Source organism: Poromitra crassiceps, assembly GCF_964638095.1.
Source record: "Poromitra crassiceps genome assembly, chromosome: 12".
Taxonomy (NCBI): Eukaryota; Metazoa; Chordata; class Actinopteri; order Beryciformes; family Melamphaidae; genus Poromitra; species Poromitra crassiceps.
The window spans coordinates 48,852,497-48,876,849 of record NC_139632.1 but is presented as its reverse complement, the minus strand read 5'-3'; the positions used below and the strand labels follow the sequence as shown (position 1 = coordinate 48,876,849).

The 24,353-nt window shown below is 45.2% G+C and overlaps 1 long non-coding RNA gene and 2 pseudogenes across 3 annotated transcripts in view; 1 reads left to right on the top strand and 2 right to left on the bottom strand.

Annotated features, from left to right (window-relative positions):
• The window catches only part of LOC310786564 (histone H3.2 pseudogene), a 383,278-nt pseudogene that overhangs the window by 343,865 nt on the left and 15,060 nt on the right, over positions 1–24,353 (top strand). The window lies entirely within an intron of this gene.
• On the bottom strand, positions 11,730–12,924 carry LOC310786966 (all-trans-retinyl ester 13-cis isomerohydrolase pseudogene; annotated as a pseudogene). The gene is made up of 3 exons (XR_014554088.1): positions 12,805–12,924; positions 12,547–12,689; positions 11,730–12,004 (listed from the first exon to the last, which is right to left on the bottom strand). The product of XR_014554088.1 is annotated as an all-trans-retinyl ester 13-cis isomerohydrolase pseudogene (transcript).
• On the bottom strand, positions 13,416–14,901 carry LOC310786489. The gene is made up of 4 exons (XR_014553222.1): positions 14,814–14,901; positions 14,139–14,254; positions 13,863–14,008; positions 13,416–13,497 (listed from the first exon to the last, which is right to left on the bottom strand). It is a non-coding gene; the product is annotated as an uncharacterized lncRNA (long non-coding RNA).

Below are 24,353 nucleotides of genomic sequence, written 5' to 3'. Positions count from 1 at the left end.
CGTTTTCCCTGGGAGGTTAGTGGGGTTGTCGGGGAATTCGGGCGCTCGCGCTTCTTCTTAGATTTTTTGTGAACCTCGACCGGGGGTTGCTGAGCCGTCCAGGCGCAGTCAGCCTCCGGGTCAGGAAGCTTCTCCAATGGGCTAAAGAAGTTTGATATTGGAAAGCTGGCTTCGATGTCCTCGTCAGGGGAAAACAAGGGGAGAGAGGTCCTTCTCCGCCTTGCAGCAACAGTTGCCCAGGATGGACCAGGGGCAGGCGAGGCAGCAGGACGCTCAGAGTTGGAGGGGACGGCGGCTCTTTGTAGATCGGCCAGCCGGGAGGCTAGGTGGGACTGCCTCTGGAGGACATCATGCAGAAGGGACTCGAGGGACAGGATTTCAGCTCGGACCGTGGCCATGTCCGAAACCGGTGAGTTGTGGGGAGGCATGCTGTGGGGAGAGAAATCACTGCCAGTATACAAGGTAATGGTAGAACACCGGTTATGCTGCTGCTGCTGTTGTTGTTGTTGATGATGGTGTATGCTAGGTTTAGCATGGAGCTAAAAACAGAGTGCTAGCGAGTAGACAGCACGGCACTTACACGCAAGGGCTCCAGAAAGGAGCCCACTGCGATGATCAGATGTAGTAGAGGTACTTGTGCAGTAGAAGGGTTATTTCACTGTAATGAAACGTACCGGCAAGGGCCCAGAAACTGGGCCCGCTGCGGGGGGTAGGTGTCGTAGCAGAGACCAGGCCAAGGGTAGGATCCGCCGATCTCCGATGAGGATGAGTCCACTGCCCTATCTGGGGCAGTGGGCCTGGGCTGAGGGCAAGCCCCGCCACAGCACCAGGCAGGTGTCCTCTGTCCCCAGTCACCCACAACACAACACACACAATCTCCACAAAACAGCAAAACAAACAAACAAAAACAAACACACAGAGCATCTACAGCAGGCAGAAGGTTAACACTGTAAAAATAGGTACAGCAGGGTATCCAGACACAATAAATAGATAAAGGCCCACCACATATCAAGTCCTAAACAGAAATGTCAGTCCAGTCCGCAGAGACCACTCCGAAGGGCCCGGGCCCTATCCTCTCCAATATAGTCCAGAAAGGAGTTCCAGATTAGAAAAAAATTGAATGGCCTATCCTTGAGCCAAAAGCTGATAGCTTCCAAAGGGAGAAGTTCCATAACACTCCGAATCCACTGCAAAACTGTTGGGGCTGAGTCTGAGATCCACTGAAGAAGAACACAAGGATGCGTTCTTTTTCAGTGGATTTCATAACATTTTAAAACTTCCCACGAATATTCCCTTCAAATAAAATCAAATGCTTTCTTTTGGTCTAGTCCTATGATAAAACAAAATCCTCCTCTGTATTATTAATTATGTCTCTCAATATTCCTAAGTTGTCCCACGTCAGTCTTCCCTTTATAGCACACGTCTGTTATTTTTCTATTATTTTTTCTAGGACGTCATTCAATCTATTCATAACTATCTTTGCAAGTATTTTATAATCAGTATTCATCAGTGTATGTCTCCAGTTATCTATTTCTTGTGAGTCACCCTTCTTACAGATAAGTGATATCACCCCGTGGTAGAAGGAGCTATGTAGAGTGCCTTTCCGGATTCCATCATTGTAGATGGAGGTTAGTAAGTCTGCAATCTCAATCATACATGCTTGATAAAATTCAGTAGGAAGTCCATCTGTACCTGGTGCTTTTCCTTTATTTCATTCTGAAATAGCTTGTTTTACTTCACTTTTAGTGATCTCTCCACCCAGTGAGTTTAGGTTGGCCTCCTGTAAATCGATGGGATCTAGAAATTAACCTAGTTTAGTATAATTTATATTTACCTTCTGATACATGAGACCTAACTGTCTCTCTTTTTCCTTGCTCGTCCTTAATGCCTTGACCATTTGCATTTTGTATTGCCTCCACATATTTTACAAGTATATATTTAGTATATATTTCACAAGTTTATATTTAAGCAATATATCACGAGAGCAAGTGTGTTGTGGTGAATATATCCCGCTGATAAGCTGTTATCCCACGAGGCCGCAGGCCGAGTGGGATAACAGCTTATCAGCGGGATATATTCCACAACACACGCTGCTCGAGTGCTATATTGCTTTTATAAAACGGTTTCCAAGTATAATAATATAATAATAATAATACTATAAGTCCGACTGGCATGGTTTCTGAGAGTCAGTTGAAACACTACTGTAAGGCCGGACCTCTAGCAAGAAGATAGACGTGCGGGTGATTTGATTGGATCGTTCTGGAGACTGAAGTCGACATTGGCCAATCCTGGCGCTTGCTGAGAGCTTTTTGTAAAGTCCGACACCAGAGCCGTATGCCGACACCAAGTAACGTTATGTCTTATTTAGAAATGCGGGGTTAAGAGTGAGGGCGCGCGAGAGAGGGGTTAAGACATTAGCCCGTGTCTATTCTTGTACAAAACATAATTTTCTGCGAAGTATTAGTAAAGTTATAAGCGAAGATCGATTCACAAGGATCTGAAAGTTGTCTCCGCCATTTTGTTTTTGAGGTAACCAAAGCCTAAGAGAGTTGCGCCATCATGCGTCTGGCTGCAAGCGAGTAGCTTTTTGTTTTGACACTACTGTAAGGCGGGACTTCTAGCAAGAAGATAGACGTGCGGGTGATTTGATTGGATCGTTCTGGAGACTGAAGTTGACATTGGCCAATCCTGGCGCTTGCTGAGAAGCTGAGAGCTTTCTGGAAAGTCCAACACGGAGCTTGAGGCAGCGCTGACTTTTAGTAAGAGAGTTGCCATGGCAACCAATAACCCATGGCCATGGGTTATTGAACTCGGTTACTGGAATTATACAATGGCTGTGAACCAATCAGATTGCTTGATTTGAGAGAGCCGTTTTATAATTATGCATATTTCTCAGACCCTGAACATTACTGGAGGACTCTTTGGGCCCTATTCTCCCACAGGCCTTCGGCGCTAAAACGGGCCTTAAACGCAAAAAAACGTGCCTTGCGCCTGTTTTGGGACGATATCAATATGGCTTTACGCTGCCAAATGCGCTTTAGGCCGAATGGGCGTGGCGCAGTCCCAGAATGGGCCAAAGTGGGCGTGTCGGCGCTAAATACCTATCTTCCGAGCTGGCGTTAATTTAGCGCCTTGCGCCTTTGAAAAGCAGGCCTATTCATTGGGCCAGTCCCTCCCTTCTCTCCTCTGTCACCCTTCTCTGTGTCACTCTCTCCCTCTCTCCTATACTGACAGGAGCAGGCATTGGTGTGCGTTTACCAGTTTATTGTGAAATAAATCCTTCCGCGTTGAGTTACTGTCACAAGCCTGTGTGACAACGCGTCCAGCCTGGGTAAAACAACTCCGTGTACCGCTTTGAGGCTGCAGGCAGTCTGACAGGCACAATACGACTGTCTCTCTCTGACTGCCTGTGAATGCCCCAGCATGCAATTGGGTACTCAATTTCGCTACTAAATAGCAACCAAATGAGGCGAAATAGATATAAAAGGTCGATCTAAAATAATGTGTAATGGTAACACAGCCTGCAATTGTAGAACATTTCAATATTGGACCAAATAAATCATCGAAAGTAAAACACCACCCTAAGTGAAACATATATGTCCTCCTGGGCCTATATATATCCTTTGTCGATTTAACGTCATTTAGATAAGTGTCAGCGGAACGCGCTTCAGAACGCGCTTCTACTGTCATCTGCTATACTGTGATGTGCCCTCCGATAACTTGGCCCAACTTCACATTTAGTTTTACAATAAAAACACATTTATGCAATGACTTTACATAATGTAGGGTATATTTATGTGCATCATTCTACCTGCAGCAGGGGAGAGAAAACGATATCGTTCTGAACAAACTTTCACCAATATAAAATTAATCTCATCATATAGGGATAGGCTATATTTTTGTAGCTGATGCCTTTAGAACATTATTTTCACTTTGATCTTGCTATAGTGTAGCGTATTTACATGCTTGCAGTATTGAAACTGCAGTTAGATTGGTTTGAGAAGCATAATAATATGGAATAATAGCCTATATATGGAGATAGACAGACCGGATGAAGGGAGGGGGGGGCGGCGGAGCCCTTGGCTTTGTCTGGTTTTACCGGATTTGTCCAGGAATTGGAGCTTAAAAGGCAAGCGTGTGTCTCTTCCCTGCAATTCTCCAATGAGCGGACAATGCATAATTTTACGCTTAAAAGGCGTGGTTATAATGGTTGAGGCTGAGTTTAGCGCCGATACCAAGATATCAAGTGCGCCTTTCCACGCCCACTGCTTTGCGCTGCGGCTGGCGCTCGGCCTAGAAACTGCGCCGCTGCAACGATAGAGCTCTTTGTCTATCATACCTGCTTGTAAACATAGGCAATGCCACATATTATTCATTTTGGTCAACTCCGATTCAATTTCACTCAAGTTGTCTTTATCTTCTTCTGTTTTATTAGCTTTTGTTTGCAGATCAACATATTTCAACATTAACCCCTTATGTTAGGAAGTTTGTGTGAAGTTTGCTGGATCTTAGGTAAGAGCTCACGGGCAGTGATCGATTAGAACCACAGATATGTCTTTCAGGAATTTATTTAGCAGATAGATAGCTTACAGATTGCAGAAAAGGAAGATAGATATCATAACAGAACAACACCTTTATACCCCCCCACATTCGAGGTATGACATCATTGGTGATGTCACAACGTCCCGGGAGGTATGACATCATCGATGACCTCACAAAGTCACGTCTGCCATCACGCAGTCTGGAGACAGCCTAGACCGTCTGACATCGCTGATGACCTCACAGGGGAAACTCTGACATCACCGATGACCTCACAAGGTGAACTCTGACATCATCACCGATGATCATCATTGCGTCGTGGGCTCCTTGGTTCGTGGGCGTCAATTGCCCCAAGAACAGGCCTGATGGTGGGCCATTACGGAGCATTTTCTACACCTTATATTTTTCATTCTGCTCTTGTTTCAAGATTTTGCATTTATGTTTAAAGAAATTCCTGAGTCGAGATGTCATAGTTTCCCATAAATGGACAGCTGACTCAGACAATACATTCAAACTCTTTATAATAGCTAGTTCTTTCTTCAAATCTGCAATTACATCATTATTATTTAGACAGCTAGTATTTAGTTTCCAAATCCTTTCTTCTCTTGCTGAGACTCAGCAAAGCTTCAACAGCAAGATGATCGGAATTGACCAAGACTTTTGTTTGCCATATATATACATACAGTATGCATGAAGTCTATATGATAGCAAATAGACAGTTCTCATACAAGAAGCACTTTACTCTTATGTCATTTTACTTTTTATAAAAGAAGGGAGATGTAACATCCTCATTCATGCAAAGCTAGAAGGGAATGTGCTACCGATGGTTTTAACTTGACAACAAAAACATTCTAAATTGAACCCCCGCTCACTTCCTGTTGCAGTGTTTGCTATGGACATAAAAGAAAAAAAAACATTCAAGTGCAGGACTGACCATTCTGTGAAAACCGTCTATACAGCTGAGCAGCGAAAACAAAAGTAACGATGTCGAGTGAATATTTCTGCAGTTTGCCGAATGCTGAGAAAAAGGAAGTGCTGTGGGGTTTTGCTCTGGTCAAAACCGTCTATACAGGACACCGTATAATTGTGAGAGTGAACATGACTTTGTCTGACTGAGATGGTTGAATAAATAATGACTCACGTTGATCTCATTTAGTGGTAGTTTACAGTGTGCCAGAGGGCAAATACAACAGTGGTCTTTTCAAGCTCAAGTTACCACATCTATGGTCCATGTAAACGTGCCTACTGATATGGCCATTTTATTTGTGAGAATGTTATTTTGAAGTCAACGTCGCATAACCGGAAATGCATTTGTTAGTCTCTGCTAACTTGCCGCAGCTGAAGTTGCTTCAAGTACCCCTCGCTGCCATAGACATATATAAAGGCTAGATGGCTTACCCGCGCTGCCGGTCAATGGAGAGTGACGTCGTCGCATGGTGGCCATCTTGCTACGGCACCACAGCTTTATATATATCTATGGGTTAAAAAAACGCTAACATTTTATTATTATTTTTGGCTCCAAATTACACCAAACTTAGACCGAAGCATCATCATCATGAGATGAATTCACGCACCTAGTTTCATGCAGTTTCATCCATTTTGCTAGGAGCTATGAGCATCTGTTGTTGGGTTAGTATTATCACATCAGATGATCATAACTCCTAGGGAAATGGATGAAACTGCATGAAACTTTGTGCCTGAATCCCTCTCATGGCATAGATGCTTCGGATTAATTTTGGTGTAATTTGGAGCCCATCAAAAAAATAGTGTTTTTAGTGTTTTTTTTGTTGTTGTTGCCGTATCTCGGGAACGGAATATGCTTGTAATAAACCAAACCGTTTGTAAATCCGTCAAGATTTCAGCGAGTTATGAGTATTTTTGTCTGTGCACCCTCCAACAGCTACCATAGAACGTACCAGAAAGCCTGCCGTAGCAAGATGGCGGCGCTTCAACGACGCTGGTGACTCCGCCTTAAGCCATCTAGCCTTTATATATGTCTATGCTCGCTGCAGCCCACGGAATCGGGCGGGGTCGGATATGGGGCGGGGTCGGACATCAGGGGGGCGGGGCTTACTGCGGGGTCTGACATCAGGGGGGCGGGGCTTACTTACGACCACTTATTTCTTAAAGGTGTATGATGCTCTTTTTGCAATGCAAAAGAGAGGGGTACTTGATGCAAAAAACAATTAGACAACATTAGAATTAATTTGATAAAGAATAAAGAAGAGTAATTAGTGTATTGACAGGCTGCGATGCAAAAAAGAAGAAGCCAATAAATAAATCCAATAATAGAGAAAAAATAAAATAAAAAATTTAAATCAAATAAAAAATTTGAAAATTGAAAAAATCTATATAGCCAAGCAGATAATTATGTAACATATAATCAGTGTTGGGCAAGTTACTTCCAAAATGTAATATATTACATATTACTAGTTACTTGGAGAGGTATTTATTTTAGGGACTGTTTTAGGTATTTTCAGATGACACAGGCTCTTGAAAAAAAAAAAGTCAGATTGTAACTACTTACCGGACTCAGTAACTGTAATAATATTACCAAAATAGAGTGAGTAACTCGTTACATTACTCAGTTACTGCTTAAAAGTAATATACTACTGTAACTCGTTAGTTTTGTAACTAGTTACCCCCAACACTGCATATAATACTGTCATAGTAGCCTAGAGGGATTGTACAGCTGGATTACTAATGAGAAAGGCATCCATGAAAATGATTTAACACATTAATGTTGTAATTAATGTTAACACACAAACATCCCTACAAATATATACACACGCACACACCTATAGACTGTATATAATGTATTTTTAAAATTAATATTGTCAACTTTCTGGCTGAGTGCTGCATTTCAGAGACACAGAAACAAGGACAATAAAACAGTGTTCTAGAAACAAACTTACTTTATTAGACAGAAGAAAAAAGAACTTTTCCATGACTTTTCACAACTTTAAGTACATGAACAGATTTTCAGATTATCATTTCAGACTAGTCTATGCCCTGTCGGGGCAACATAACGTCAGGGCAACATAACATCTGCCGCGATTTATACTCAGAATTAGCGTAAAATTGGGAAAATGAAAACATTGTCTACTTCACTTTCTGCCTATGCCAATGCTCAATGGCCATGTGCAGTTTGAGATGGATTGTTCCAAGCAGCAACTGCTTCATTACCTGAATGCATCACCTGACTGGTTCGTTAATGAAGCAGATCAAAGTAGTGATGGCAAGTGTGACACTGAAGCTTTGATACAAAGCTCATTACCTGAATGAATCACCTGACTGGTTCAAAGCTTGCTTTGGAGAGCTTGAAAATGATAACAGAGGGTTAAACACCCTTAACGTGCCTGACTCTCTGGTGAACTGTGCATGCTGCACACACACACACACACACACACACACACACACACATTTAAATGATTTATTTATGTCTACATAGATACAAGTACAAAGGACATAAACACTAATGCAATCAGATGTTGGGAGTCAGTCAGATACATGAGTGCCTAATTGGCGATCACATTAATGCATACACAAAAGATGACACCACACAGGATGATGACAATGGCAAATTGACAGATACAGTTCTACTGTAAGGTAAGATAGCGGTCAGTATCCACTTCATGGGTACAAAAAGCAGCGCCTCCTCCATATTGAGCGTCTACCAATAATAGCAGATACTGAACAATACCTTGCTAACTGCTTGGCCCTTCTCTTTGGGAGACAAGCCATCTGAAGGCCTCTCACAACCAGCTTATGGACATGACCTAGGCTACCAAATATGAAAACTAGAAGTTTACACCTGCAGCCCAGCTGTGAGATGGTCTGCTGCAGCTGTTGATATTTCAGCATCTTGGTTAGAAAGGCCTCCTCTAGGCTGTGGTCAAAGGTACAGCCAACCTCTAGAACAAACACCTCTCTCTAATTTTCATTGACAATAACATCTGGAGTGTTATATTAGAGAAAACATCTGAATCATCACAACACAGACTGAACATGCTCGGCTTCACAGTAGAATGTTTATACAGTGAAATAGAAGATCTGAAAATAGAGGTGATATCTTTCGATATCAAATCCACTATTCTATCGTGCCTACAAATGATTTCCGGCAGTGCGACTGACTTTTATACCGAAGCCTTGATGCTTCAAAGCAACACCGAAGCTTTGATACATGTCAAAGCAACTGAAGCTTTGATACGCGCTGTAGCAACTCATAATGCAATAACGGCTCATAATGTAATAACTTAAATGTAATAAAAGTTCATAATGTAATAAAATCATGAGTGCATAATGTAATAACAGCTTTGCGCATAATGTAATAACTTATTACATTATGAGCCTTAATGGCATCACTCATAATATAATAACAGCTCATAATGTAATGGCTCATATTATGAGAAAATTGCTGGATTATCATCATCATCATCTTTACCTCTGCCATTACATTATGCGCAAAGCTGTTATTACATTATGAGCCGATTATTACATTATGAACTTTTATTACATTTAAGTTATTACATTATGAGCCGTTGTTACATTATAAACCATTATTACATTATGAGTTGCTACACGCGCTTCAAAGCAATTCCATAGAACCACTGCTTCGCTTGTACAGACAGGACAGACGTTTCATTATATAGTAAGATTTTAGATACAGATTCAGGAAGGAACCAGGAGAAGCTCACACACTGAAAGAAAAAATGGAATGTCCACTCCAAAGGTTCACGGATGTGAAGATGCCATATATTTAATGGTCCATAAAATAATACAAAGGTGCTACCATGTGAAAAAAGAGAAAGAAAACTGAACAGAAACGTTTCGGCTACAAAGCCATCTTCAGTCTGCCAGATACAGATTCAGAACAGGTTTTGACTCATGACCGTGGAAACTCACTCACTCACTCACTCACTCGTGAAAAGTGCATCCAGCTTCATAAAAACAGTCAATGCTGCAAAATCCTGCCAGATCATTCTCAGAGTAAAACCCCTGCAGTGGGTTGCACCAGCTGTGCGTAAGTTGAAACGTAAGCTAGTTTGAACGTAAAGTCTCACTAAGTCCGAGTTTACGCACTACTAAAAATATTTGGGTTGCACCAAGTGAAATAGTTACAACGTAGGCATAAGTTAGAACTTAAATTTTACACCTACGTCTTACTAGGTGTAAAGTCCTCCGTAAAATAAGCATTGGCACGGATTGCAACTTGGCACCGTGGCGCATCGTTGTTTTGCGTCGGTAACGCGCTCTCCGTGATCAATATTACACCCTTTGATATTGATGACTCACGCTTTTGTTTCCCACAAGCTGCAGCACTGCATACAAATTAAAATAACCGCAACAATTTAGCAGGCAGGATGGTGCTAAATTAGCCTACAATACTGATAGAGCTCACAGATAAACGTTAACAGTAATATGAACCTAAACGAACGTTACTCAATAACGTTCTCATTTGGTTAGTGTTGATGAAATATAAAAGCACTAATTTGCGGTGGGCAACATGTCCTGTTTTCACTCCACTTACTTAAACAACGGTAAATAAACACCGTTTCCACCGTGCTTTTCACTGATTGGTCACAGATACTGTACACGTCATTTTCTGCGACACTATTTTGGCTAGTGTGAGGTTTAAGGACTACTAGTTAAGATGTATCTTACGTCTCCGTGGTGCAACTCAACAAAGACACAACTTTAGTGTCAAACTAACTAGTTTGAACGTAGCAGTTAGTGTGGACTTTACACCCTAACTTAAGACAGAACTTACGTTCAGCTGGTGCAACAGGCTGCTGCACTTTTCCTCGCTGTCCATGCCCCCTGTAGCCTTCAGTGTCTTTATATAATCTTCGGCACTGTATGCAGTTGCAGATTTGGTAGGGGATCCTGTATGTCCTCGTGTAGTCGGTGGAAAACACTTTCCAGTTCACCACACCTGATGAAAAAAGAACACAAGGGCTCATGTGTAAAGGTTCAGGTTATTTTTTATTTAATGCTCTGGCCTCGCTGTCTGTCTAATGACACTGCATTTGTGTCTGGGCATGTGTGCATCTGTGTATCTGTGTGTGTCTGTGTGTGTGTGTGTGTGTGTGTGTGTGTGTGTGTGTGTGTGTGTGTTAGAGCTGGGCTCGGGCTGAATTTTCCTTACCGAACCCGACCGAGCCCGTCACATTATTAGCCGAGCCCGGCCCGGCCCGACAGGTGTCAATTGATAATCTGTCCGAGCCCGGCCCGAACCCCCTCCCTGATTTTTTTTTTCCCCTCGGAGCGCAGCGAGCGCATAATTCAATGAGTCTGTCCAGCCTATAAACAGCCCTATATAATCCCAAACCAAAATCAGTCCTCGTAATTCCAAGCAGTCAATGATTAATACGTAATGTACAAAGCAAAGCACCAAACAGCCTAATTTGTGCGTGCCGTGCACTGCCCACACAGTCCCACATCGCTGAAAGAAGTACTGCACGGTGTCCGCGACACCAGCGCTGTGAGGCGACACGCAGCTGACTCCGGGCAGAGCAGCAGAGTGCATGTCTGGGCGTGTTTCATTCGATGCCTTCAGGTGCTTTCATTAACGTAGTAAATTAGCTCAGGAGCTGATGATAGATATATTTGAAGGCAAAAACAAGTGACTGATTACGTGACCGAGCCCGGCCCGAGCCCGAACGCGACTTCAATGTTTCTGTCCGAACCCGGCCCGTAAGTCGGGCCGGGTTCGGGTTCCGAGTCCGACGGGCCGGGTAGCCCAGCTCTAGTGTGTGTGTGTGTGTGCGTGCGTGCGCGTGCATGTCTGACCTTGTCTGGGTCCAGAGAAGAGGACTTCAGGTTCCAGCCAGATCTCCATGGAGAACAGCAGTTGCTGTGGTGTAGGGCAGAGATACCAGGTTCTTCCCTTGCTCCTCCTGAACACACACACACACACACACACAGACACACACACACACCATTGGAGGCGTGGCCACCTCCATTAAAGTCTGCTTTTACATTATCAACCTACTAGCCTTCATTTAAGGACATTTAGGAGCCTATGATATTACAGTAGTGTGTGTGTGTGTGTGTGTGTCTGTGTGTGCGTGCCGTGTGTGTGCTGTGCGTGTGTGTGTGTGTGCACTCACCCTGTGTATATCCAGTGGCAGTACGTATCGCCTGACCTCAGGCTGAGGAGGCTTCATTGCTGCTTTCACCTCCTCCCACTCCTCCCTCAGGTTGGCCAGATAGAGGTAGTTATACACAAAGTCATGACTGGAGAGAGAGAGACAGAGATAGAGATAGATAGAGAGATAGATAGATAGATAGATAGATAGAGAGTAATTACAGTATAATATACCTCTTTCACACCAAGGTCCAGCCAGGGATATTCCTGGGTTGATTTTGTGTTTGAAAGGCCCGACCCGGCTTGGCGGCCCACCTCACAGGTGGGTTGGGCAAGGGTTGATGTCCGTGTGAATGGCACACGGACCTGTGGGACCTGGGGACAAATTAATCTCATTGGTTGATATATTAGGTTACAATATAAACATCTGTAAAACTGATAAATAAGATTACATCGTTTCCTGTTATCATTAGTAGTCGGCAGGGTTATTCTTGGGGCGGTGATTGGAATATGTGTACTGTACCATCTATGGCTCCGCCACACTGAGGGTAGCCAGTGCCACAGTTCAAAAAGCCTCCAATGACCCTTTTTCACAGCAGTCATTTTCAACACAGGTGCAACCAAAACATTAATGAGGGCCCCAGCACTGGAACACCTAAATGGATTGGAAGTTAGAAACCCTCATTAATATTTTGGTTGCACCTGAGTTGACCCTCCTTTTGAGACACAAAATGCCTGTTGTGAAAAAGGTAAATTGTGTCATGGAGGCGCTGAAGTCAAATGAACTGCTGGTATAGCATTTCAGCTAGCTGCACCAGCACACCAACCCAAACAAACAGGCAATGCTGCGGTACAGGTGTTACAAACTACCACAAAGCAATGGCTAATCTGCGCCTTACACACACACAGGACCGTACCCTTTCCAGGTGCAGAGGTCGACGACGATGAAGCCCTGGTCTTCATAGGAGTTAATGTGGTGGAAGAGGTTAAAGGCTGAAGTTCTGAACCTGTGGCTGCTCAAATAACTGGCTGGTTCCTTACTGGCCAGGTGGAACCATGTCTACAACACACATAACACATATATGAGGAAAAATGCAGGGGCTCACATGTATGTACGTACGTACGCACGCACGCGCGCGCACACACACACACACACAGACACACCACACACTTACCCCCATGTTGGACTCAAAGCAGTCCATGTAGTTGGTTCCTCTGATGCTCCAGGCAGACAGGAACTTGAGCAGGTTGATCTTCACCGGTTGCTCCACAAACACAAAGTAGTTGTCTGTCATACCAAAACTACAGACAGACAGACAGACAGATGAAGACCAGAATATATACACTATATACAGTAAATCCCTTTCTACAGCTATAGGTACATTTTCACAAGTACACAGAACTTTTGCATCTTTATGAACTAGGCATCTCGCACGCTCGATTCCTAGGCTCGCCCGCTGTGCGGGCTCGCCCACCCTGCAGCTCGAGCTGCTGCGTCACTGATGTCCGTCTTATGACATCATCAGTGACATCACAATGATGTCATAGTGACATCCTCAGTGACATCACAATTGCCCGAGTGTACTCAAAAACATGACCAAAATTGCAGAACCCACTTACTCCCTTTTATATAAGGAAGGATTAGATACAGAAATGATTTCTCAAGTCCTCTAAACTGTGTTGAAGTCTGAACGACCTGAATGTGCCTCTTGGTAACCATGGTGACAGCAATGTGGTGAAACCTCATTGTGAAGTGTTTGAGGCAACAGAAGGACTAACAACACACCTGTGCATGTAGGAGGGTTTGAACCTCTCACTGCTGGGCAGCTGCACCAACACCTGGGCCTTTTCTATAGGATCTGACTTGTCTGGAACACACGCACGCGCGCACACACACGCGCACACACACACACACACACACACACACACACACACACAGAGAGAGAAAGGGTGTGAGGGTGTGTGTGAAATATTTAGATATGTGCGTAATATCCTTTTTCTCCCGCCTGGTTTCTAATATCTGGTTGATTTAACAGAGAATACAGAAGTAAGCGTGACATTAGATTCTCTATTTTCTCCCCAATTGTACTTTCAGAGTTCACAATGGTGAACTCTGAAAGAAAAGATTTTGGGTTAGGGTTAGTTAGTTAGTTAGTTTCAATCAAGAAAATAGGCTGGGTGTTATGAGGTTAATGTGTATTATTTTCTATTAGAGCCTAACATTGTCTTTCACCTTTATACTTCACTGTTGCATGGTTCTGCATATGGCAATGCACAGAATGCCTCGCTGCATTCTTGTATGAGCAGAATGGGCAGTGATATGATTCTGAAGACTTTGTAGGCACAGGCTCTTCTCCATCTTCTAAGATGGTGAGGTGTCTGAGGCAGATGTCAAAAAGGTAATAAATAAACATCCAAATCTAGGCTACATAGAGCAGAGGTTCCCAAACTTTTCCGACTAGCAATTACGCATGTTGTAAAGTAAAACAATTGTTACACTGCTGCTTACCTATGTGCCACCTCTGCAGAGTCTGTAACTGTTGGACTGATAACAGGAGACTGCGTTGTAGTTGATGAAATGGGGGCCACCACAGTTGGAAGCACGGCTGTAGACGTTACAGCAGACTGTGGACAGAGAGACACAGTTACACAGGATGTTCCTAAATGCGTGTGTGATGGCTAGACTGTTAGCTAACAGCTAACAGGAGGGAGCGCTACAATTGCTCAGGTATATTTTGGCTGTAGGTCAAAGCCTAGAACAGTGACCTAAGACTGAATAAATGCACGGATTGCAAGTCGTACTTCGTCTCCTTCCTCCTTGCTTTCGGTCCGGGAGCGGATCATTACAGTAGGCTTAAGGCCTGTTGAGATAATTACATATTACAACAACTGCATCGTTACAAATCAAATATGAAGTTAACATACGATCACTTTTTGACTTCATACAACACAATTAACAGACGCGATATCAGGCCAGTAAGATAATAAACGCTTCGTCCGGTGGTTTTGGTTCGGTAACATTAAAAATAAAAAAGCTAGCGAGCTATCGTAGCTAGCAACAAGCTAACGCTGTATTCGCTAACCTGTTTTTCATGCACAATGCTGAACTTTGAAAACAATACAACGAGTGCAAACTTTGTGCGGTTAAACAAACACATACGTTAGGTACAATTGCAGGAATTACCGTATCGCAGGTTTACTAGCCGTTTTACAATTACAAGTCGTTTTGTGGACAATCTCCAGCGACACTGCTGAGACTTGGACGTTTTCAGGGAAGTGACGTGACATGAGACAAGCAAAAAAACAAAAAACAAAAAACCCGCCCTGATGTCAGCCCCCGCCCCCCTGATGTCAGTCCCCGCCCCATATCTGACTCCGCCCGATTCCGCGGGCTGCAGCGAGGACCCTCTCAGTTGCTTTGAAAAACATGTGGGGGAGGACTGAAGGAGTTTGGCACCGCCCTGCAAAGCCCGGCTCTTTCCTTCCTCATTCAGGTCCGCAAAGAAGGTTTATGAACTGAAGCTGTCTGACGTTTTGCATCAGTTTGTCTTTGCTTTGAAAGAAAACACATTGAAAAAATGAGTGGGCGTGGAAAAGGAGGAAAGGGACTCGGAAAAGGAGGCGCCAAGCGTCACCGTAAAGTGCTTCGTGATAACATCCAGGGAATCACAAACAAGTAGAAATAAAGGAGGAACTAGATAAATGGGTAAATAAATCAAGTAATTATAAATCTAGAATATTAATAATAAAAACCTTTGTATTATCCAAATTATTGTTTCTAGCGTCTGTCTTCCCTCCCAAGGATCAGACACTAGTTAAAATTAATAAAATGATCGTCAATTTTATCTGGGGAACGACTAGAGAAGTGACACAAAGGAAGCTACTGTACAAAAGCAAACAGGAGGGAGGCCTAGGTGCCTTTGACTTGGGCTTAAAACTAAAAACTGTTTTTTGTAAAACTACTGCACTTGCAGTAGAAAGGAAAGCAGTGTGGATTGGCGCGGCACTCAGCTGGACGAAGAAGAGAGGCCGAGCTCGGAGCTCAGTGCCATATTATAAACTCCTGTATGGTGATTTTGTCTCCAAATTTGCATATTTAAATATCAACTGGTTTGGAATGTCCAGCAAAGACATATATGTCAAAATATGTAGTGCTTTGTATGGTGGCTCTGTCCCCTACACACACTTGGATCGAGCAGAAGCTCAGGTTTGTATTAGAAATATATTTAGTAAAAATCTAACTGAAAACAAAAGAGATACAATGTGGCTGGTCTCTGTCGGCAGACTGGCTGTGAGAATGGTAGTCAAATGGTGCTGCTTTGTTAAAACAACAAAGTGCCCCATGGAAAACTGCAACGAAGACGAGACCATTGAGCACCTGCTTTTAAACTGTGAAAGATCCAAGTGTGTGTGGGAGAAAATGAAACACATTGGTTTAAATGTCACTGTGAATTATAAAGCTGTCTTTTATGGAGTTTTCAGTGAAAAACTGCCTAGACCACACCAGGACTTTTTCTGGTTTGTGACATGTGTGGTGGTGTCTAAATTGTGGAAGACCAGGTGTGCCATTATTATGCGTCAGGTCTCCATCCCGGGTGAGGTGGTCTTTAAACAGATCAAGTCTGAACTGAAAAAACAGGACAATGGACTTACGAACTAAAAGACCCACACCGTGGCACCTGTTGGCTCTATAATTTATTTTTATGGTTGTATTGATTGACTATGTAAAAAAAGAAACAAAAAACTGTATTATTTTGATATTTTGAGTTTGACTGCATAAACTTGTACCTGAACAATTTTCCAATAAAGCCATTTAAAAACCCAAGCCCGCTATCCGCCGTCTGGCTCGCCGCGGCGGAGTGAAGCGTATCTCCGGTCTGATCTACGAGGAGACCCGCGGTGTGTTGAAGGTCTTCCTGGAGAACGTCATCCGTGATGCCGTCACCTACACCGAGCACGCCAAAAGAAAGACCGTCACCGCCATGGATGTGGTGTATGCTCTGAAGAGGCAGGGCCGCACTCTGTACGGCTGCGGAGGTTAACTTCATTTACCAACAACAACAACAACACAAAGGCTCTTTTAAGAGCCGCCCAATTTCTCTAAGCAAAGAGTCTATTCCTATTTCCTCTGACTGGTGTTGTACGCTAACATCTACATTTAAACACTGTTTTACAACTGAACAAATAAATCCTGTAGCAGCCGCTAACAGGTTAATCTGAAATATAACTGCGTTGAATAGTAAACTACAGCTCTGCTGGGTGAATGGCGACCTGCCTACAATAATAATAATAATAGAATAAACTATTTATATAGCACTTTTCAAATGTTACAAAGTGCTTAACAGTCAATAAAAATACATACGACTACAGTAATGCAAGTGAAGGGATAGCAATGGTGGGCCGTTCAAAACCATCAGACACAGTTAAAACAATATAATACTACGTGCTGATTGTGAGATTATCAAATCAAGGTTATTATTGTGGTTAACTCAATATGCTCTAGCTGTTTTACCCTTTCTGATAGCCCCTTCTTTTTTCTTAATTGTTTCCCAAAAGTAGCAGAGGGAATGCATTACATGATAAGTGGGAACATGTGAGATTATTATTATTAGACCAGGGCTAGATCTATATAGCCTATAAGGTTACTTCACTATTATTAGATCTGTCCATAAAGTAGGCTACATCGATGACAGCATCATATTTAGTGTTACTTATCTTGTTCAAGATTCAAGATTCAAGATTTTTATTGTCCATGGTACAAGTATCACGTGTGAAATTCTTGTGCTGTGGACTCCGTTTACGACATAGTACAAATATAGCAAGGCATATGAGTGCAAAAACAACAAGCAATAGGGCAATAGGCATAAGCAATAGCAATAAGTAACAATAGCAATAGGGCAGTATAGTGATAAGACAAGTCCGAGACAGTGGCCTATTCACTATGCACCTAGGTGCACATGTCATGTGCATACATTAGACGCGCCCAAACATTTCAAATTCGACGTATTTGTCACACAGGTGCAAATAGCATGTACCTTATCATACAGGTGCAAATAGTATGCACCTTATTAGACATACAATTAAACATTAGACATCCGTAATGGCAGCAGCTGCAGTGCGGTACGGCACGGCTACTACGCTATTTGTGCATGTTAAGGAGTCTCGTGGCCTGCGGGAAGAAGCTGTTCCTCAAGCGATTTGTGCGTGCTTTTGGAACCCTGTATCTCCTCCCTGAGGGTAGCAGGGAGAACAGGCTGTTGTGGGGATGGTTTGTGTCTTTGATGATCTTCAGGGACCTCCTGAGGCACCGCTGGTTATACAGTTCATGCAGTTCTGGCAACTCACATCCTGTTACGTGCTGGGCCGCGCGCCTCACCCTCCGTAGCGCCCTGCGGTCCATGGTGGTACAGTTCCCGTACCAGGTGGTGAAGCAGCCAGTCAGCAGGCTTTCAATGGTGCCTCTGTAGAAGTCCCTAAGGATTTCTTTCCTTAGCCCAAATTTCTTCAGGCGCTTGAGTCCGTGTATTCGCTGTTGGGCCTTTTTGACAACAGTGGCGGTGTGACCGGCCCAGGTCAGGTCCTGGTGGATGTTGACTCCCAGGTACTTGAAGCTGTCCACCGTTTCCACCACTGTGCCGTTGATGGCGATTGGGGGGTGTGCGCCCCCCCCCCCCTCCTGTAGTCCACAATGATCTCCTTGGTCTTGGAGACGTTCAGAGAGAGGTGGTTGTCCTGGCACCATTGTTCCAGGGCCCCCACCTCCTCTCTGTAGGCCGTCTCGTCGCTCCCCGAGATCAGCCCCACGACTTCTGTGTCGTCTGCAAACTTCACGATGGTGTTAGAAGCTTGGGTTGCCATGCAGTCGTGGGTGTAGAGGTCATACCAGAAGGGGCTGGAGACGCACCCCTGGGGCGCTCCTATGCTGATGGTCAGTGGGGAGGAGGTGAGGTTGCCCACCCTCACCACCTGGCGGCGGTCTGTCAGGAAATCCAGGATCCAGTCGCACATTGCTGTGTTAAGTCCCAGGTCCTTGAGCTTGCGTACCAGCCTGGAGGGTACTATGGTGTTGAATGCTGAGCTGTAGTCCACGAACAGCATTCTTACGTAGGTGTCCTTTCCCTCCAGGTGGGGCAGGGCGGTGTGGAGCACGTGTGCTACTGCGTCCGCTGTGCTCCTGTTGGGGCGGTATGCGAATTGTAGCGGGTCGTGGTCCGGGGGAAGTGTGGGGCGGATCTTTGATATGACCAGCTTTTCGAAGCACTTGCTGGCTATTGGCGTGAGGGCTATTGGGCGCCAGTCATTGAGGCTGGTCACTTTCTGCTGCTTGGGAATGGGGATGATTGTCGCTGCTTTGAAGCAGGAGGGAACTCGTCGTTGAGAGAGAGACTGGTTGAAAATGTCTGTGAATACGCCTGCCAGCTGGCGGGTGCAGGCCTTGAGGACCCGCCCGGGGATGCCGTCCGGGCCGGCCGCCTTGCGTGGATTGATACGCAGGAACGACCGGCGCACCTCGTCCTCAGTAATGGTGAGAGGGCGGTCTGGGTCTGTGGGGGGTGGGAGGTGGGGGGGGTTGGTGGTTGGGTGGGAATGGGAGGGGGTGCTGAGGGGTGGAGGGGGGGGGGGGGAGGGGAGGTGGGGGGGAGAGGTGGCGGGGAGAGGAGGCCAGTGGGGGGGGGGAGGAGGAGGGGTGGTGAGGGGGGGAGGGGTGGTGGGGGGGGAGGAGAGGAGGGGAGGGGTGGTTGGGGGAGAGAGGTGGCTGGGGGGGGAGGGGGGGTGGTGGGGGGGAGGAGAGAGGGGGGGGTGATGGGGGGAGGAGAGGAGGAGAGGGGTGGGAGAGGAGGGGGGGAGGAGGGGAGGCGCTCTGGCAGAGGGGTCAAACCTGGCGTAGAACGCATTGAGTTCGTCTGGCAGGGTGGGTGACTCGTTGTTGTATTGTTGTTTTGCCCCTTTGAAGTCAGTGGCAGCGTGGAGTCCTCTCCACAGGTGTTTGGGGTTGTTGGAGTCCAGTTTTGCTTCCAGCTGCCTGCCATATTCTCTCTGTGCTCTTTTTAAAGTGCTTCGGAGGGCATATCTTGTCTGTTTGTATTCCTCTGGTGTTCCGGAGTTGAAGGCGGTGGTCCTGGCGTGGAGGGCTGCCCGGACGTCACTATTGATCCAGGGCTTCTGGTTTGGCATTATTTTGATTATTTTTTGGGGGATTATGTCCTCTGTGCATTTTTGAATGAAGCCTGTTACTGTGTCTGCATACTCGTCCAGGTCTCCTGCAGCCTTGAACTCTTCCCATGCTGTTTGGTCGAAGCAGTCTCTCAGAATGTCCTCTGATTGGTCTGACCAGCAGTGGGTGGTTCGGAAGGCCGGGGGGTGTCGCTTGAGCTGTTGTTGATACCTGGGAACGAGCAGGATGGAGGCGTGGTCCGATCTGCCAAAGGGGGGGCGGGGGGTCGCCTTGTAGCAGTGTTTGATGTTCGTGTAACACTGGTCTAGTGTGCGTTCTCCCCTTGTGTGGAAGTTGATGTGCTGATGGAGTGAAGGCATGCGCTTCCTCTTGTGATAGCTATTAGTCAGGTTCCCAATGTTCTGATTTCAACCTTCGTTCAAAATTTTTGGAGAGTTTGTAAACTATACGTTTTTGGAAAGCTTAGAGTGTGACGAAACCCAAAACCAATGTTGCCATTTTTTTCAAAGTCTCTATGGTCGCCATCTTGGCCTTTCAAAATGGCGACCACCGAAATTAAACGCCTGCCCTGGAAACCCCTATATGGCCCAGCAATGTTATTTCCTATTATCTTTTATGACTGAAATGTCATCTATAGGCCTAGTGGATGATATTAAAAGTGGTTTCTAAAAGTTGCATCTTGAGCAATTTGAGTAATTAGCATAATGAGCTAATTAATCGCCAAATCGCTAAAATTTTGCTTCAAGTTAACCTAGAAAGGCGATCTAAGAGTCCAAGTCCATGTTTGTCATGTCCAGAAATGCATCTATTACCATAGTGCAGACATGCAACATTTCCTAATTTGCATGATTTGCATAAGGTATGTAAAAATTAGGTCACAATTAGGAAATGGCTAGATCTTTCACTTTTAGTTATCTTAGAATGATGATCTTTCTTTGATATTGGGTCACCATATACTGATACGCTTGGACAACACTGCCACGGTGGCGTATATCAATCACCAGGGCGGTGTCCGGTCGCAGGCCTTGAACGAACTAGCGACGGACATCCACGAGTGGGCTCGTGTTCACCTGCTATCCCTGTCGGCGGCCCACATTCGGGGCCACCTCAACCTGGGCGCAGACTTGTTGTCGCGGGGCAACCTGCACAACTCGGAATGGCTTCTCCACCCACAGGTGGTGGAACAAATTTGGGCCAAGTTCAGTCGAGCCGGCGTCGATCTCTTCGCATCGCGGCTCGCACACCATTGCCTTCAGTGGTTCTCTGTCCTCGGGGACGACCCACCTTTGGGCCACTGCCGCACGTCTGGCCGGGGGAGGCCCTCTACGCATTCCCCCCAATCCCCCTGATCCCACAGGTGCTAGCCAGGGTGAGGCAGCAGGGCCTGCAGCTCATTCTGGTAGCCCCACATTGGCCGTCGCAGATCTGGTTCGCGGACCTGATTGCTCTGGCGCAGGAGGCTCCGTGGCTGTTGCCACGTCGAGTAGACCTACTGTCGCAGGCGGGCAGGGAGATTATGCACCCTTCCCCACACAAGTGGAAGTTGGCAGCTTGGTTCCTGAAGGGGAACGGTTGTTAGCCCAGGGCCTACTGATGAACATGGTACAGACCATACAGAGCGCTAGAGCTAGCTCCACTCGTGCACAGTATACTCACAAGTGGCAGTCCTTCGCGTGCTGGTGTGCGGAAAAGGACCTGTATCCAGTGTATTATGGCATACAGTGCATTCTCTGCTTCCTCCAAGGCCTGTACGAAGCGGGCCAGTCGCCACAGTCCCTCAATGTGTACGTGACCGCAATCTCTGCCTGCCACATGGAGATTGAGGGCAAGACAGTGGGAAGCCTGTCTTTGGTTTCTCGCTTTATGAAGGGCGTCAGCAAGCTTCGTCCCGTTCGGGACCTCCCTTCGAACCGATTGACACAATCAGTCTGAAACACCTTTCGCTGAAGACGGCATTGCTGCTAGCTTTGTCTTCCGGCAAGAGTTGGTTACTTGATTGCCCTGTCGGTGCAACAGTCATGCATGGTGTTCTCTGATGATGAGCGCAGGGTCACGCTTCGCCCCAACCCCGCTTACCAGCCCAAGAACATTAGGGCCGGGTTCAGGTCTATGACCATACATCTGGTAGCGTTTAACCCTCCTTACTCGGATCCAATGGAGGAGAGGAGACTCCAGGCGCTTTGCCCCGTACGGGCGCTTCTAGCCTATGTGAATATGACGCGCACATTGCGCACTTCTAACCAGCTCTTGGTATGCCATGGAGCTCAGGCTTTAGGTAAGCCTCTGTCCAAGGAGCGCTTGTTGCATTGGATAGTTGAGGCCACTAACCTACTCTGCCGTTGGGAAGATTCCACCAGAGGGCATTAAAGCTCACTCTATGCGGGGTGTTGCTTCATCTTGGGCGCGATTGTGCAGTGTATCGGTAGAGGACGTGTGCTGCGGCATCATGGTCAACCCACGACACCTTCGTGAGGTATTATAGCTTGGACGTGGTAGGCACAACGTTCGCTCACACCGTCTTATCTTCTTCCCGTGCACTATGCCATGACGGCCCTTTTTCGTCCGAAGGTCGCACCGCGGTGCTTCGTTGCAGCAGTTGTAGGTAGCATTAGTGAGAGCTCGAGCTGAAGCGAAGTAAAACGTAGGGGTTGTGCAACAACCCAGGTTTTACGAGTGAAAGCTCTCACTATCCAGCCTTGCTGTCCGGGTATATACTTGGCTCAATGTTGAATGCTTGGAGTGGGGTTCCTTGTCTGGCGAGCCGCTACAAAATGGCTGACGGTCGCATCCAATCACAGACAGGGTTCGGCCAGGTGATGCCTTCAGGAGCGGCTGCAGTGTTCCACGTCACCGTCACGTCACCTGGGTGGTTCGAAAGGTTAACTTTTATGGAATAAAAGGTAAGAGCATTCAAGTCTGTGCACTATGCATGCTAAAGTACGGAAGCTTTCAGATGACTCCAGAGTCACGGAGGAACAACAGAAATGCTTGGCTAGGTTTGTGTGTGCTGCCTACTGCCCAAAAGGAAGAGACAGGCAAGCGTTGAGCAGCAAGTACCTTTAAATCCTCTCAAAAATGGCTACTTCAAGGCTGATAAAGGCCAGTTAAGACCCACTACCACTGATGTACTACCAGCTCCTGAGTCCAACATTGAAATGGTGAGATGCCGCTGCAAAGGAGATTGTTCAACACAAAGATGCTCCTGTAGGAAGAGAAACTTACAATGCACTGACCTTTGCCTTTGCAGTACACAATGTGAGAACCATGAGGACTCAAGATCTGAAAACCGGGATTCAGATGGCAGTGATGCTGAAGATCTTGAATTAGATGGGTTTTAACTAACAGAAGTTAGTTATAATTGCAAATGATGAATTTCAATATGCCTTGACGTACAGAGATTTTTGTTACAATCCATTTGTTATGGATGCTTGAATTCAAATTATAAATCTATTTACTTTATATTATATCCAATTGATTTTCCTTCCCTTTTTCCTTAAAGTGTTTTGAACATTTGTCGTTTTTAAAATCCAAAATGGAATTTACTAAAGCCAAAATATAGATGTCCATTTCAGCCTAATCATATAATTTATGCTAATTATGCTAATGAACAAAGGTTGCATGATTTAGTTATGGCAAGACATTAATTTCTAGACATCAAAACATAGACTTAGACTCTAAGATACCGGTAATCGTTCTAAGGTGCCCAAAACAGAAGATTTCCTGATTGTTACCTTTTTTTAACCAAATTTATACACCCTGGCACCTGATCACCTTCTAACAGACTTCTTATTTTTGGTAACTATTCCTTTCTACTGTTTATATATATTAAAAAAAAATGTAAATGTTTGTAACCCCTGACTGAATAATTGAATAAATTATATTTAAAAAGAGGAAACCCTTATCCACCAGTTGCAGTGAATCAGTCTACAATAACTATGTTGATTGGAAACTCCATTTCCCATGATGCGTCCATCTTCTCCCCTACCCAGTATGTGAGGCATCTACTGTGTGAACCATACTGGACACATCTAGCCTTTTTTTCCCCCATACTAGACACATCTGATAATATTCATAAGGTCACTCTTGATGTCACACAAAACGATGAGCGCGGATGTGAATTTTGTAAATAAACAAGACACGTACATGGTCTGAGCTTCGGGCTTTTAGCCCGAATATTAACAAAAGATCCCACTGATTCATAACAGGTCTAAAGTCATGTCATGTCAGTCGGGCGCATTCAGGCCATGTTCACATTACAGGCAAATCTGATTTGCTGATAAAGTCATTAATCATCATTATCTTGATTGGTTTCCCAAATCTGATTTGGGAGTGTGTCCGCACTCCGCACTGCCACAAATCTGATTTTCAAGTCGGATCTGTGTGTCCAGACCTAAACAGCCTATCTGCATGGGTTGCTATGGTAACGACGTGGGCGTCAGTAAATACGTACGTTGGTGACGTGTTTGTTTTTTTCAGATTTGGTGGATCTGCACGTCCGCACTGAAGACACATCAGTCAAAAGCACATTTGAAGCAGATTGGAAACTAC